The following is a 15,736-nucleotide window of genomic DNA, read 5'->3' on the forward strand; positions in this document are numbered from 1 at the left end:
AGCTTAGCAAGCTGATTAGCTTTGTCCTGTTTGGCGCTAAAATCCTCCAACGCTTGCTGTTGCACCAGAAAGTATGTATCTGAATGCTCCAAGGACTTCCACAGTCCTTCCGCTTCTTATCGCAGCACAGCTGATCGATGTCTTTCAGCTTGTAGTTGAGACTCAAGAAACCGAACTGATTCGACAGTGAGTTTGAATAGCTTGTGCAAGCGGTAGTGGCCAGTAACTCGAACACTAAGCCAAGACAGGACTTTGGGGTTGTCTCGCTGTCTTCAAGATAGTATTCCTTAGCTGTTTTATCATCTTTGTTGGAGACCAACAAGGATGTGTCACTATCCTGAACCTTATCTGCATTACTTCCTTTACCATTGCTTAATAAGGCACTCTTCCCCAATATTATATCAGCATTCTAAAAGAAGAAACAAGCAGACACATAACAAGTTTAGCATGTACTAGTATATGAAACTCATTTCGGTGAACCAATTCATTAGTAAGGTGGACAAGATTAAACTACCAAGTCTTCTATTGCCAAGTACTAGTACATAATAAAAGCATCAAACAAACATATATCTATGTCCTATGGTCACTGCATTGTCTTGCCAAATCAAAATAGAGACACGGTTCAAATCATATCAGTTCAAGACAAAGCAGCATTGAAAGAATACAAAGCATGGGAAACTACACTGTCGGTGTTAAAACCGGCAGATCTCGGGTAGGGGGTCCCGAACTGTGCGTCTAGGTGGATGGTAACAGGAGGCAGGGGACACGATGTTTTACCCAGGTTCAGGCCCTCTTGATGGAGGTAATACCCTACGTCCTGCTTGATTGTTCTTGATAATATGAGTAGTACAAGAGTTGATCTACCACGAGATCGAAGAGGCTAAACCCTAGAAGCTAGCCTACGGTATGATTGTTTGTTGTTCGTCCTACGGACTATACCCTCCAGTTTATATAGACACTGGAGGGGGCTAGGGTTACACAGAGTCGGTTACAAGGAAGGAGATCTACATATCCATATTGCCAAGCTTGCCTTCCACGCCAAGGAGAGTCCCATTCGGACATGGGACGAAGTCTTCAATCTTGTATCTTCATAGTCCAATAGTCCGGCCAAAGGATATAATCTAGCTGTCCGGATACCCCCTAATCCAGGACTCCCTTAGTAGCCCCTCAACCAGGCTTCATGACGATGAGTCCGGCGTGCAGATTGTCTTCGACATTGCAAGGCGGGTTCCTCCTCCGAATACTTCATAGAAGATTTTCAACACGAGGATCGTGCCCGGCTCTGCAAAACAAGTTCCACATACCACCGTAGAGAGAATAATATTTCCACAAATCTAATCTGCCGACGTACCCCGTAGCGTGACATCACACCACAGCCAGGTCTTTATTCGAATCATTTTTCATAACCTATCTCAGCGTGTTTCGCGAGGCGGTTTCCTTGGCACGTCTTGTCGAAGTAGAGATCGTGTCCCCTTATTACAGGATTCCCATCAATACGGATGTGGGTAACCCAACCGCGCCATTAATTACTGTGCTTGGGGGATAAGCGAGTTTTACCAGGCTGGTGGGGGTGCATAGTTTCGTCTGCCCTTATAAAGGGATAAGGTTTCACCTTTTTCTACCCACGCCTTCTATCTCCTTGCTCATCCATTCTCGCACACTCGAGCTCCAGTGCCCAAGTCCACATCCTTCTGCTCAACTCTCTCCAAACATGTCCGGAGTGGGAGGCAAGTGGATGGTCTCCTCCGTCATGGAGGGACACATAAAAAAACTACGTGGGGTCGGATACTTAGCCGCGGATATCGCGCACCGGCTGCCAGCCGCGGGGCAGATCGTCCCTACCCCGGAACCTTATGAAAGGGTGGTTTTCCTCCCCCGCTTCGTCCGCGGACTAGGGTTTCCCCTCCATCCATTCGTCCATGGCCTTATGTTCTATTATGGGCTGGACTTTCATGATCTGGCCCCGAATTTCATCCTCAACATCTCGGCGTTCATCGTCGTGTGCAAGGCTTTCCTCCGCATCCAGCCCCACTTCGGCCTGTGGCTGAAGACCTTCAATATCAAGCCGAAGGTAGTAGGCGGCCAACAAGCGGAATGCGGCGGAGCCATGGTGGGCAAAATGCCCAACGTTACATGGCTCGAGGGCTACTTCGTGGAGACCATAAAGGGGTGGCAATCGTGGTGGTTCTACATCACCGAGCCACGTGGCACCAACTGGGTGGCGGCCCCCGAGTTTCGATCCGGAATCCCCACGCGGCTCACTTCCTGGAAGGAGAAGCGCCTGTCCTAGGGCTCATCGGTGGAGCTGGACGGACTCCAGAAGTGTATCCGGAACATGATAAGCAAGAAACTTAAGCTTGTCAACATAGTCCAGGTCATGCTCTTCCGCCGGATCCTCCCGTGTCAACAACAGGCTTTCAACTTATGGGAGTTTGACCCCGCCCAGCACCAGACTCTACGCGAGCTCTTCAACACGACGCATAAGGACGTCTAGAAGGTGCTATTCAAGGGCACCCAGGTCCCCCCTTCCCTTACCGAGGACCGCGGGCTAAGTGTGAAGCGACCTGTGAATCTGGTAAGTTCTGTACATCCGGTAGGGTATTTATTTCCCATAGCTTAACCATGTGTGGGGTCTGAGCTCCCATGCCTTTGACAGGACTGGGTGGAGACATCGGAGCAGATTAACCATCCGGCCCCTCTACCCGAAGACCCTGCAGACGCTCTCCTGACGGAGATGCGGACTCCGGCTCCTTATGAGGTGCCAGAGAAGACCAAGAAGAAGGCCACGAGAACCCGAAAGAGTTCCCGGCGCCAGGTGGTATCGGACACATCATCCCATAACTCCGAGACACACTCCTCCCGTGAAAACGAGGAGGAGGAAGATGAAGATTCCCCCCTCCAGCCGGGGGAGACAAGAAAAGGAAGGCCGCCCCAACCGGGGAGGCCGAAGGGTCCAAGAAGGGAAGGACTCTCCTTCCGGACTATTCCACCACCGCTGCCGATGGCGAAGAGGAGTAGCTACTCAGGGCCAAGCCCCTGGCGAAGTCGTAAGTATTCGAATACCAGAGTAACTCATAGCATACTTTTGTTGCACTGCTTCTCCTAACATCGAATATGATTATGCAGTCTTCCCCGAGCCCGTATCGACGTATCCTCGTCGGACGGTTCCTTGGACTCGTTGGATATGAATAGTGATACACTTCCAACCGCCTCCTCTCCTTGCCCTACGGACAATGTCGAGGTATTGTCTCAAGGGGCACCGAGCCGGGGGGAGATAGTCCCGGAGGTGCCTCTGAAGGAAATATGCCCTAGAGGCAATAATAAAGTTATTATTTATTTCCTTATATCATGATAAATGTTTATTATTCATGCTAGAATTGTATTAACCGAAAACATAATACATGTGTGAATACATAGACAAACAGTATGTCACTAGTATGCCTCTACTTGACTAGCTCGTTGAAACAAAGATGGTTAAGTTTCCTAGCCATAGACATATGAGTTGTCATTTGATTAACGGGGTCACATCATTAGAGAATGATGTGATTGACTTGACCCATTCCGTTAGCATAGCACTTGATCGTTTAGTTTGTTGCTATTGCTTTCTTCATGACTTATACATGTTCCTATGACTATGAGATTATGCAACTCCCGTTTACCAGAGGAACACTTTGTGTGCTACCAAACGTCACAACGTAACTGGGTGATTATAAAGGTGCTCTACAGGTGTCTCCGAAGGTACTTGTTGGGTTGGCGTATTTCGAGATTAGGATTTGTCACTCCGATTGTCGAAGATGTATCTCTGGGCCCACTCGGTAATGCACATCACTATAAGCCTTGCAAGCATTGCAACTAATGAGTTAGTTGCGGGATGATGTGTTACGGAATGAGTAAAGAGACTTGCCGATAATGAGATTGAACTAGGTATTGAGATACCGACGATTGAATCTCAATCTCGGGCAAGTACATACCGATGACAAAGGGAACAACGTATGTTGTTATGCGGTTTGACCGATAAAGATCTTCGTAGAATATGTAGGAGCCAATATGAGCATCCAGGTTCCGCTATTGGTTATGACCGGAGATTGTGTATCGTCATGTCTACATAGTTCTCAAACCCGTAGGGTTCGCACGCTTAAAGTTCGATGACGGTATATTATGAGTTTATGTGTTTTGATGTACCGAAGGAGTTTCGGAGTCCCGGATGAGATCGGGACATGACGAGGAGTCTCGAAATGGTCGAGACGTAAAGATCGATATATTGGACGACTATATTCGGACATCGGAAAGGTTCCGAGTGATTCGGGTATTTTCGGAGTACCGGGGAGTACGGAATTCGTATTGGGCCTGGCCTTAATGGGCCATACGGTAAAGGAGAGAAAGGCCTCAAAGGGTGGCCGCACCCCTCCCCATGGGCTGGTCCGAATTGGACTAGGGAGGGGGGGCGCCCCCTTCCTTCCTTCTCCTTTTCCCTTCCCTTTCCTTCCCTCCTACTCCTACTACTTGGAAGGGCTCCTAGTTCTACTAGGAAAGGGGTAATCCTACTCCCGGTGGGAGTAGGACTCCCCTAGGGCGCGCCATAGAGAGGGTCGGCCCTCCCCCTCCTCCACTCCTTTATATACGGGGGCAGGGGGTGAAGGAAATATGCCCTAGAGGCAATAATAAAGTTATTATTTATTTCCTTATAATCATGATAAATGTTTATTATTCATGCTAGAATTGTATTAACCGGAAACATAATACATGTGTGAATACATAGACAAACAAAGTGTCACTAGTATGCCTCTACTTGACTAGCTCGTTAATCAAAGATGGTTATGTTTCCTAACCATGAACATGAGTTGTTATTTGATTAACGAGGTCACATCATTAGTTGAATGATCTGATTGACATGACCCATTCCATTAGCTTAGCACACGATCGTTTAGTATGTTGCTATTGCTTTCTTCATGACTTATACATGTTCCTATGACTATGAGATTATGCAACTCCCGTTTGCCGGAGGAACACTTTGGGTGCTACCAAACGTCACAACGTTACTGGGTGATTATAAAGGAGCATTACAGGTGTCTCCGAAGGTAGATGTTGGGTTGGCGTATATCGAGATTAGGATTTGTCACTCCGATTGTCGGAGAGGTATCTCTGGGCCCTCTCGGTAATACACATCACATAAGCCTTGCAAGTATTACAACTAATATGTTAGTTGTGAGATGATGTATTACGGAACGAGTAAAGAGACTTGCCGATAACGAGATTGAACTAGGTATTGGATACCGACGATCGAATCTCGGGCAAGTAACATACCGATGACAAAGGGAACAACGTATGTTGTTATGCGGTCTGACCGATAAAGATCTTCATAGAATATGTAGGAGCCAATATGGGCATCCAGGTCCCGCTATTGGTTATTGACCAGAGACGTGTCTCGGTCATGTCTACACTGTTCTCGAACCCGTAGGGTCCGCACGCTTAAGGTTACGATGACAGTTACATTATGAGTTTATGCATTTTGATGTACCGAAGGTTGTTCGGAGTCCCGGATATGATCACGGACATGACGAGGAGTCTCGAAATGGTCGAGACGTAAAGATTGATATATTGGAAGCCTATGTTTGGACATCGGAAGTGTTCCGGGTGAAATCGGGATTTTACCGGGTTACCGGGAGGTTACCGGAACCCCCCGGGAGCCATATGGGCCTACATGGGCCTTAGTGGAAAGGTGAAAGGGCTGCCCACAAGGGCTGCGCGCCTCCCCCCTTCCCCTAGTCCTATTAGGACTAGGAGAGGTGGCCAGCCACCCCTCTCCCTCTTTCCCCCTCGGGGAATCCTAGTTGGAATAGGATTGGAGGGGAGTCCTACTCCCGGAAGGAGTAGGACTCCTCCTGCGCCTCCCTCCTTGGCCGGCCAGCCTCCCCCCCTCTACTCCTTTATATACGGAGGCATGGGACACCTCTAGACACACAAGTTGATCCACGTGATCTATTCCTTAGCCGTGTGCGGTGCCCCCTGCCACCATATACCTCAATAATACTGTAGCGGAGTTTAGGCGAAGCCCTGCTGCTGTAGTACATCAAGATCGTCACCACGCCGTCGTGCTGACGGAACTCTTCCCCGACACTTTGCTGGATCGGAGTCCGGGGATCGTCATCGAGCTGAACGTGTGCTAAAACTCGGAGCTGCCGTAGTTTCGGTGCTTGATCGGTCGGGCCGTGAAGACGTACGACTACATCAACCAAACGCTTCCATTGTGGATCTACGAGGTACGTAGATCATACTCCCCCCTCGTTGCTATGCATCACCATGATCTTGCGTGTGCGTAGGAAATTTTTTGAAATTACTACATTCCCCAACAGTGGCATCCGAGCCTAGGTTTTATATGTTGATGTTATATGCACGAGTAGAACACAAGTAAGTTGTGGGCGATATAAGTCATACTGCTTACCAGCATGTCATACTTTGGTTCGGCGGTATTGTTGGATGAAGCGGCCCAGACCGACATTACGTGTACGCTTATGCGAGACCGGTTCTCCCGACATGCTTTGCACAGAGGTGGCTTGTGGGTGACAGTTTCTCCAACTTTAGTTGAACCAAGTGTGGCTACGCCCGGTCCTTGCGAAGGTTAAAACAGCACCAACTTGACAAACTATCATTGTGGTTTTGATGCGTAGGTAAGATTAGTTCTTGCTTAAGCCCGTAGCAGCCACGTAAAACTTGCAACAACAAAGTAGAGGACGTCTAACTTGTTTTTGCAGGGCATGTTGTGATGTGATATGGTCAAGACATGATGCTGAATTTTATTGTATGAGATGATCATGTTTTGTAACCGAGTTATCGGCAACTGGCAGGAGCCATATGGTTGTCGCTTTATTGTATGCAATGCAGTCGTGATGTAATGCTTTACTTTATCACTAAACGGTAGCGATAGTCGTGGAAGCACAAGCTTGGCGAGACGACAACGATGCTACAATGGAGATCAGGGTGTCACGCCGGTGACGATGGTGATCACGACGGTGCTTCGGAGATGGAGATCACAAGCACAAGATGATGATGGCCATATCATATCACTTATATTGATTGCATGTGATGTTTATCTTTTTATGCATCTTATCTTGCTTTGATTGACGGTAGCATTATAAGATGATCTCTCACTAAATTATCAAGAAGTGTTCTCCCTGAGTATGCACCGTTGCCAAAGTTCGTCGTGCCCAGACACCACATGATGATCGGGTGTGATAAGCTCTACGTCCATCTACAACGGGTGTAAGCCAGTTTTGCACACGCAGAATACTCGGGTTATACTTGACGAGCCAAGCATATACAGATATGGCCTCGGAACACGGAGACTGAAAGGTCGAGCGTGAATCATATAGTAGATATGATCAACATAACGATGTTCACCATTGAAAACTACTCCATCTCACATGATGATCGGTTATGGTTTAGTTGATTTGGATCATGTGATCACTTAGAAGATTAGAGGGATGTCTATCTAAGTGGGAGTTCTTTAAGTAATTTGATTAATTGAACTTAAATTTATCATGAACTTAGTACCTGATAGTATCTTGCTTATGTATGTTTGATTGTAGATAGATGGCTCGTGCTGTTGTTCCGTTAAATTTTAATGCGTTCCTTGAGAAAGCAAAGTTGAAAGATGATGGTAGCAATTACACGGACTGGGTCCGTAACTTGAGGATTATCCTCATTGCTGCACAGAAGAATTATGTCCTGGAAGCACCGCTAGGTGCCAGGCCTGCTGCTGGAGCAACACCAGATGTTATGAACGTCTGGCAGAGCAAAGTTGATGACTACTCGATAGTTCAGTGTGCCATGCTTTACGGCTTAGAATCGGGATTTCAACGACGTTTTGAACATCATGGAGCATATGAGATGTTCCAAGAGTTGAAGTTAATATTTCAAGCAAATGCCCGGATTGAGAGATATGAAGTCTCCAATAAGTTCTATAGCTGCAAGATGGAGGAGAACAGTTCTGTCAGTGAGCATATACTCAAAATGTCTGGGTATAATAATCACTTGATTCAATTGGGAGTTAATCTTCCAGATGATTGCGTCATTGACAGAATTCTCCAATCACCGCCACCAAGCTACAAGAGCTTCGTGATGAACTATAATATGCAAGGGATGAATAAGACTATTCCTGAGCTCTTCGCAATGCTGAAAGCTGCGGAGGTAGAAATCAAGAAGGAGCATCAAGTGTTGATGGTCAACAAGACCACTAGTTTCAAGAAAAAGGGCAAAGGGAAGAAGAAGGGGAACTTCAAAAAGAACGGCAAGCTAGTTGCTAATCAAGAGAAGAAACCCAAGTCTGGACCTAAGCCTGAAACTAAGTGCTTCTACTGCAAGCAGACTGGACACTGGAAGCGGAACTGCCCCAAGTATTTGGCGGATAAGAAGGATGGCAAGGTGAACAAAGGTATATGTGATATACATGTTATTGATGTGTACCTTACTAGAGCTCGCAGTAGCACCTGGGTATTTGATACTGGTTCTATTGCTAATATTTGCAACTCGAAACAGGGACTACAGATTAAGCGAACACTGGCAAAGGACGAGGTGACGATGCGCGTGGGAAATGGTTCCAAAGTCGATGTGATCGCAGTCGGCACGCTACCTCTACATCTACCTTCGGGATTAGTATTAGACCTAAATAATTGTTATTTGGTGCCAGCGTTGAGCATGAACATTATATCTGGATCTTGTTTAATGCGAGACGGTTATTCATTTAAATCAGAGAATAATGGTTGTTCTATTTATATGAGTAATATCTTTTATGGTCATGCACCTTTGAAGAGTGGTCTATTTTTGATGAATCTCGATAGTAGTAACACACATATTCATAATGTTGAAGCCAAAAGATGCAGAGTTAATAATGATAGTGTAACTTATTTGTGGCACTGCCGTTTAGGTCATATCGGTATAAAGCGCATGAAGAAACTCCATACTGATGGAGTTTTGGAACCACTTGATTATGAATCACTTGGTACTTGCGAACCGTGCCTCATGGGCAAGATGACTAAAACACCGTTCTCCGGTACTATGGAGAGAGCAACAGATTTGTTGGAAATCATACATCCAGATGTATGTGGTCCGATGAATATTGAGGCTCGTGGCGGATATCGTTATTTTCTCACCTTCACAGATGACTTAAGCAGATATGGGTATATCTACTTAATGAAACACAAGTCTGAAACATTTGAAAAGTTCAAAGAATTTCAGAGTGAAGTTGAAAATCATCGTAACAAGAAAATAAAGTTTCTACGATCTGATCGTGGAGGAGAATATTTGAGTTACGAGTTTGGTGTACATTTGAAACAATGCGGAATGGTTTCGCAACTCATGCCACCCGGAACACCACAGCGTAATGGTGTGTCCGAACGTCATAATTGTACTTTACTAGATATGGTGCGATCTATGATGTCTCTTACTGATTTACCGCTATCGTTTTGGGGTTATGCTTTAGAGACGGCCGCATTCACGTTAAATAGGGCACCATCAAAATCCGTTGAGACGACGCCTTATGAACTATGGTTTGGCAAGAAACCAAAGTTGTCGTTTCTTAAAGTTTGGGGCAGCGATGCTTATGTGAAAAAACTTCAACCTGATAAGCTCGAACCCAAATCGGAGAAATGTGTCTTCATAGGATACCCAAAGGAGACTGTTGGGTACACCTTCTATTACAGATCCGAAGGCAAGACATTCGTTGCTAAGAATGGATCCTTTCTAGAGAAGGAGTTTCTCTTGAAAGAAGTGAGTGGGAGGAAAGTAGAACTTGACGAGGTAACTGTACCTGCTCCCTTATTGGAAAGTAGTACATCACAGAAACCTGTTTCTGCGACACCTACACCGATTAGTGAGGAAGCTAATGATAAAGATCATGAAACTTCAGAACAAGATACTACTGAACCTCGTAGATCAACCAGAGCAAGATCCGCGCCAGAGTGGTACGGTAATCCTGTTCTGGAAGTCATGCTACTAGATCATGATGAACCTACGAACTATGAAGAAGCGATGGTGAGCCCAGATTCCACAAAATGGCTTGAAGCCATGAAATCTGAGATGGGATCCATGTATGAGAACAAAGTCTGGACTTTGGTTGACTTGCCCGATGGTCGGCAAGCAATTGAGAATAAATGGATCTTCAAGAAGAAGACTAACGCTGACGGTAATATTACTGTCTACAAAGCTCAACTTGTCGCAAAAGGTTTTCGGCAAGTTCAAGGGATTGACTACGATGAGACCTTCTCACCCGTAGCGATGCTTAAGTCTATCCGAATCATGTTAGCAATTGCCGCATTTTATGATTATGAAATTTGGCAGATGGATGTCAAAACTGCATTCCTGAATGGATTTCTGGAAGAAGAGTTGTATATGATGCAACCAGAAGGTTTTGTCGATCCAAAGGGAGCTAACAAAGTGTGCAAGCTCCAGCGATCCATTTATGGACTGGTGCAAGCCTCTCGGAGTTGGAATAAACGTTTTGATAGTGTGATCAAAGCATTTGGTTTTATACAGACTTTTGGAGAAGCCTGTATTTACAAGAAAGTGAGTGGGAGCTCTGTAGCATTTCTGATATTATATGTGGATGACATATTACTAATTGGAAATGATGTAGAATTTCTGGATAGCATAAAGGGATACTTGAATAAGAGTTTTTCAATGAAAGACCTCGGTGAAGCTGCTTACATATTAGGCATTAAGATCTATAGAGATAGATCAAGACGCTTAATTGGACTTTCACAAACCACATACCTTGACAAAGTTTTGAAAAAGTTCAAAATGGATCAAGCAAAGAAAGGATTCTTGCCTGTGTTACAAGGTGTGAAGTTGAGTAAGACTCAATGCCCGACCACTGCAGAAGATAGAGAGAATATGAAAGATGTTCCCTATGCATCAGCCATAGGATCTATCATGTATGCAATGCTGTGTACCAGACCTGATTTATGCCTTGCTATAAGTCTAGCAGGGAGGTACCAAAGTAATCCAGGAGTGGATCACTGGACAGCGGTCAAGAACATCCTGAAATACCTGAAAAGGACTAAGGATATGTTTCTCATATATAGAGGTGACAAAGAACTCATCGTAAAAGGTTACGTTGATGCAAGCTTTGACACTGATCCGGACGATTTTAAATCGCAAACCGGATACGTGTTTACATTAAACGGTGGAGCTGTCAGTTGGTGCAGTTCTAAACAAAGCGTTGTAGCGGGATCTACATGTGAAGCGGAGTACATAGCTGCTTCGGAAGCAGCAAATGAAGGAGTCTGGATGAAGGAGTTCATATCCGATCTAGGTGTCATACCTAGTGCAACGGGTCCAATGAAAATCTTTTGTGACAATACTGGTGCTATTGCCTTGGCAAAGGAATCCAGATTTCACAAGAGAACCAAGCACATCAAGAGACGCTTCAATTCCATCCGGGATCCAGTCCAGGTGGGAGACATAGAGATTTGCAAGATACATACGGATCTGAATATTGCAGACCCGTTGACTAAGCCTCTTCCACGAGCAAAACATGATCAGCACCAAGGCTCCATGGGTGTTAGAATCATTACTGTGTAATCTAGATTATTGACTCTAGTGCAAGTGGGAGACTGAAGGAAATATGCCCTAGAGGCAATAATAAAGTTATTATTTATTTCCTTATATCATGATAAATGTTTATTATTCATGCTAAAATTGTATTAACTGGAAACATAATACATGTGTGAATACGTAGACAAACAAAGTGTCACTAGTATGCCTCTACTTGACTAGCTCGTTAATCAAAGATGGTTATGTTTCCAAACCATGAACAAATGAGTTGTTATTTGATCAACGAGATCACATCATTAAGTGAATGATCTGATTGACATGACCCATTCCATTAGCTTAGCACCCGATCGTTTAGTATGTTGCTATTGCTTTCTTCATGACTTATACATGTTCCTATGACTATGAGATTATGCAACTCCCGTTTGCCGGAGGAACACTTTGTGTGCTACCAAACGTCACAACGTAACTGGGTGATTATAAAGGAGCTCTACAGGTGTCTCCAAAGGTAAATGTTGGGTTGGCGTATTTCGAGATTAGGATTTGTCACTCCGATTTTCGGAGAGGTATCTCTGGGCCCTCTCGGTAATGCACATCACTTAAAGCCTTGCAAGCATTGCAACTAATAAGTTAGTTGCGGGATGATGTATTACAGAACGAGTAAAGAGACTTGCCAGTAACGAGATTGAACTAGGTATTGGAATACCGACGATCGAATCTTGGGCAAGTAACATACCGATGACAAAGGGAACAACGTATGTTGTTAATGCGGTCTGACCGATAAAGATCTTCGTAGAATATGTAGGAGCCAATATGGGCATCCAGGTCCCGCTATTGGTTATTGACCGGAGACATGTCTCTGTCATGTCTGCATTGTTCTCGAACCCGTAGGGTCCGCACGCTTAAGGTTACGATGACAGTTATATTATGAGTTTATGCATTTTGATGTACCGAAGTTTGTTCGAAGTCCCGGATGTGATCACGGACATGACGAGGAGTCTCGAAATGGTCGAGACATAAAGATTGATATATTGGAAGCCTATGTTTGGATACCGGAAGTGTTCCGGGTGAAATCGGATTTTACCGGAGTACCGGGAGGTTACCGGAACCCCCGGGGAGCTAAATGGGCCATGATGGGCCTTAGTGGAAAAGAGAAGAGGCAGCCCTACATGGGCCGCGCGCCCCTCCCCTCCCTTGGTCCGAATAGGACAAGGAGAGGGGGCCGGTCCCTCTCTCTCTTTCCCCCCTCCGTGAATCCTATTCCAACTAGGATTGGGGGGGGGATCCTACTCCCAGAGGGAGTAGGACTCTCCTAGCGCGCCCTCCTTGGCCGGCCGCCTCCCCCCCCCCTCTAGTCCTTTATATACTGAGGCAGAGGCACCCTAGAGACACACAAGTTGATCCACGTGATCTATTCCTTAGCCGTGTGCGGCGCCCCCTGCCACTATAGTCATCGATAATATTGTAGCGGTGCTTAGGCGAAGCCCTGCAGCAGTAGTGCATCAAGATCGTCACCACGCCGTCGTGCTGACGGAACTCTTCCCCGACACTTTGCTGGATCAGAGTTCGGGGATCGTCATCGAGCTGAACGTGTGCTAAAACTCAGAGGTGCCGTAGTTTCGGTGCTTGATCGGTCGGGCCGTGAAGACGTACGACTACATCAACCAAACGCTTCCGTTGTGGATCTACGAGGTATGTAGATCATACTCCCCCCTCGTTGCTATGCATCACCATGATCTTGCGTGTGCGTAGGAATTTTTTTGAAATTACTACGTTCCCCAACAGGCGGCTGGGGTGACGGCTCGATCGTTGTTGCCGGAGCGGCGGCTCGGTCACAGGTGACGGCAATGCCTGCGGCGGATGCGGTGCTCTTTGGACGGATCCTGTCGGGATGTGGAGCTCCTCGTGGTGCAGGCGCCGCCAATGCGCATCATGGATGCGGGGAAGAGGGAAAGAGCAATTTGAGAGCATCTCCAATGGAAGATGCAAATTTGGAGATGTAAAATAGGAGATGTAAAATATTTACATATCCAAAAATTGCTTTTTGCATCTCCAAAAAAGTGCCAACTCCAACAGATGATGCAAAACGGATATGTAAAAGAGCAACTCCAATAGAAGATGCAACTGGAGATGTAAACTATACTTCAACTACTATTTCATTTGAAACCTATACTTCAAACATAGCAAATTCTACTACTACTTCATTTCAAACATAATTAAACATAATTCTAATTAATAAAAACATAGCAAACTCAACTAATACTAGTTCAACTCCTACTAGTTCGAGGTACTACATTCATCTACTACTACTGCTACTAGTTCGAACTACATCTACTTGAAATACACCGAATATAAAACTACTCCTTGTCATTGGAGCTCTTGAACTGCTCCCAGAACGCATCCTTGTCTGGGTTGTCACAGACCTTGTCCTTCTCCCCCGAGTTGCCCCAGTCCTCCTCCGAGGACTCGACGGGGATCGCCATCGAGGGGCCGGCCTCGTCCTCCTCCTCCTTCTTCTTCTTCTCGCCCTCGCGCTTCCAGAAAAATTCCTTCTCGTCCTACACATACTCTGGATGCTCACACGCGAACCTCACCATCGCCACCTCGCCGCTATCGATGCGACTGACGACAATGGCGGGCCTCTTCTTCTTCTCCGTCTTGTTTCGTCATGATCTCCTCCACGTGAATGTCCCCCCGGCATAAGAAACTCCGCATCCATCTGGGTCTCGATCTCCGAGAAGTTGAGGTCCTTCTTCAGCGTCCCGGCACGCCACACCACCACGTTGTAGGCACACGCGGCCACGTCGACGTGGGGTAGGTGACCAGCCAAAAGCGGCGGTCGACTCACTAAACTCCACCCCGAAGTTGCTGAAGGGCTTCGCCCTCACGCCGAAGAACCCTGTCTTGCCCCTCGGGGTCTTCCTCGGTGGCATGGCGATAGCGGGGCAGGACGGGGCAGTGTGGCGACAGCAGGATCGAAGCGGTGTCGGGGTGAAGAAGGCGGGGTTGAGGCGGAGCGCGACGGAGCCGGGGCAGCAACAACAGGGCCAGGGCGGAGGCGCCGGTGTCGGGGCAGACGGGGAGGGATCGGGGCGGCGACGGAGCGAAGCGGCCCGGCGTGGTCGGGGCGGGGCGAAGCGGAGCGGCGGCAGGCAGATTCGGACCGACGACGGCGGGCGGCAGCTGAAAGTAGGCGGGATCGGGAGGCGGGTGGCGAGGCGGAGGTGGTTCTGCGGCGGGGCGGTGGCGGCGTGCTGATTTGGGTGGCGGCCGAGCGGCGGTGCGGCGGCGGGAGGATGAAGTGGCAGTTGAGCAGTTGGCGGGCGGTCGCATTTTTACATCTCATGTGGGTAGAGATGCAAATTTGCCGCGAAGTGTTGTAGTTTACATCTCTAGGAGACAGAGATGTAATTCTTTTTTTAGGGGTGAAAAAAACTTTTATTCATCACCAAATTCCACATGATGTGGGATACAACGAGGGTCATGAAGGGTGCCAAACCAGGCGTGGCGGCCCAAACCCTGAGAAACAGAAAAATGAGCTAATCTATGTGCTTCATAATTAATAGCATGTCCCTCAAAAATGAACACAAAATTAAATAAAGAGGCTTTTGCCCTGATCTCGGTAATGATTGCCCCATGAGCCCCTAGGGTTCCTTTAGAGATGTCGGACACCACTTGCTTGCAGTCGCTGGAGATGACACAGTTCGTCAGGTTTAGATCCTCCGCAAGGGCTAATGCCTCCCTGCATGCTACTGTCTCCAGTGTGGTTGGGTTACTCACACCATAAACGACCAGCGCCGAGCTACCCAAATAATTTCCTCTGTCATCCCTGCAGACCGCTGCTGTAGCTCCACCTCGCTCATGCCTGACAGCAGCGTCCACATGGATCTTGGCATAACCTTGTGGTGGAGCCTTGGCTCTTGGCCGGGAAGATGTAGGAGGTGTATTTGCCCGATCTGCTACAGGTTTTTGCTGATCTGCTACTAGCTGTAGATCATCGATGAATCTATGTATGAATGCCTGAGTAGATTGTGGACTCTGAAAACTCCCTTCATGTATTGCTTTCCTCCTAGCCGACCAGACGGCCCACAATGTGACCGATAGCAACACAAACATGTCATGTTCTAGTGTCTCCTTCGATGTAAACAACCAGTGCTTGGCAGAAGGCTCCGTCACCATCATCATTTTA

The sequence above is a fragment of the Triticum urartu genome, chromosome 2, assembly GCF_003073215.2.
Source record: "Triticum urartu cultivar G1812 chromosome 2, Tu2.1, whole genome shotgun sequence".
NCBI lineage: Eukaryota > Viridiplantae > Streptophyta > Magnoliopsida > Poales > Poaceae > Triticum > Triticum urartu.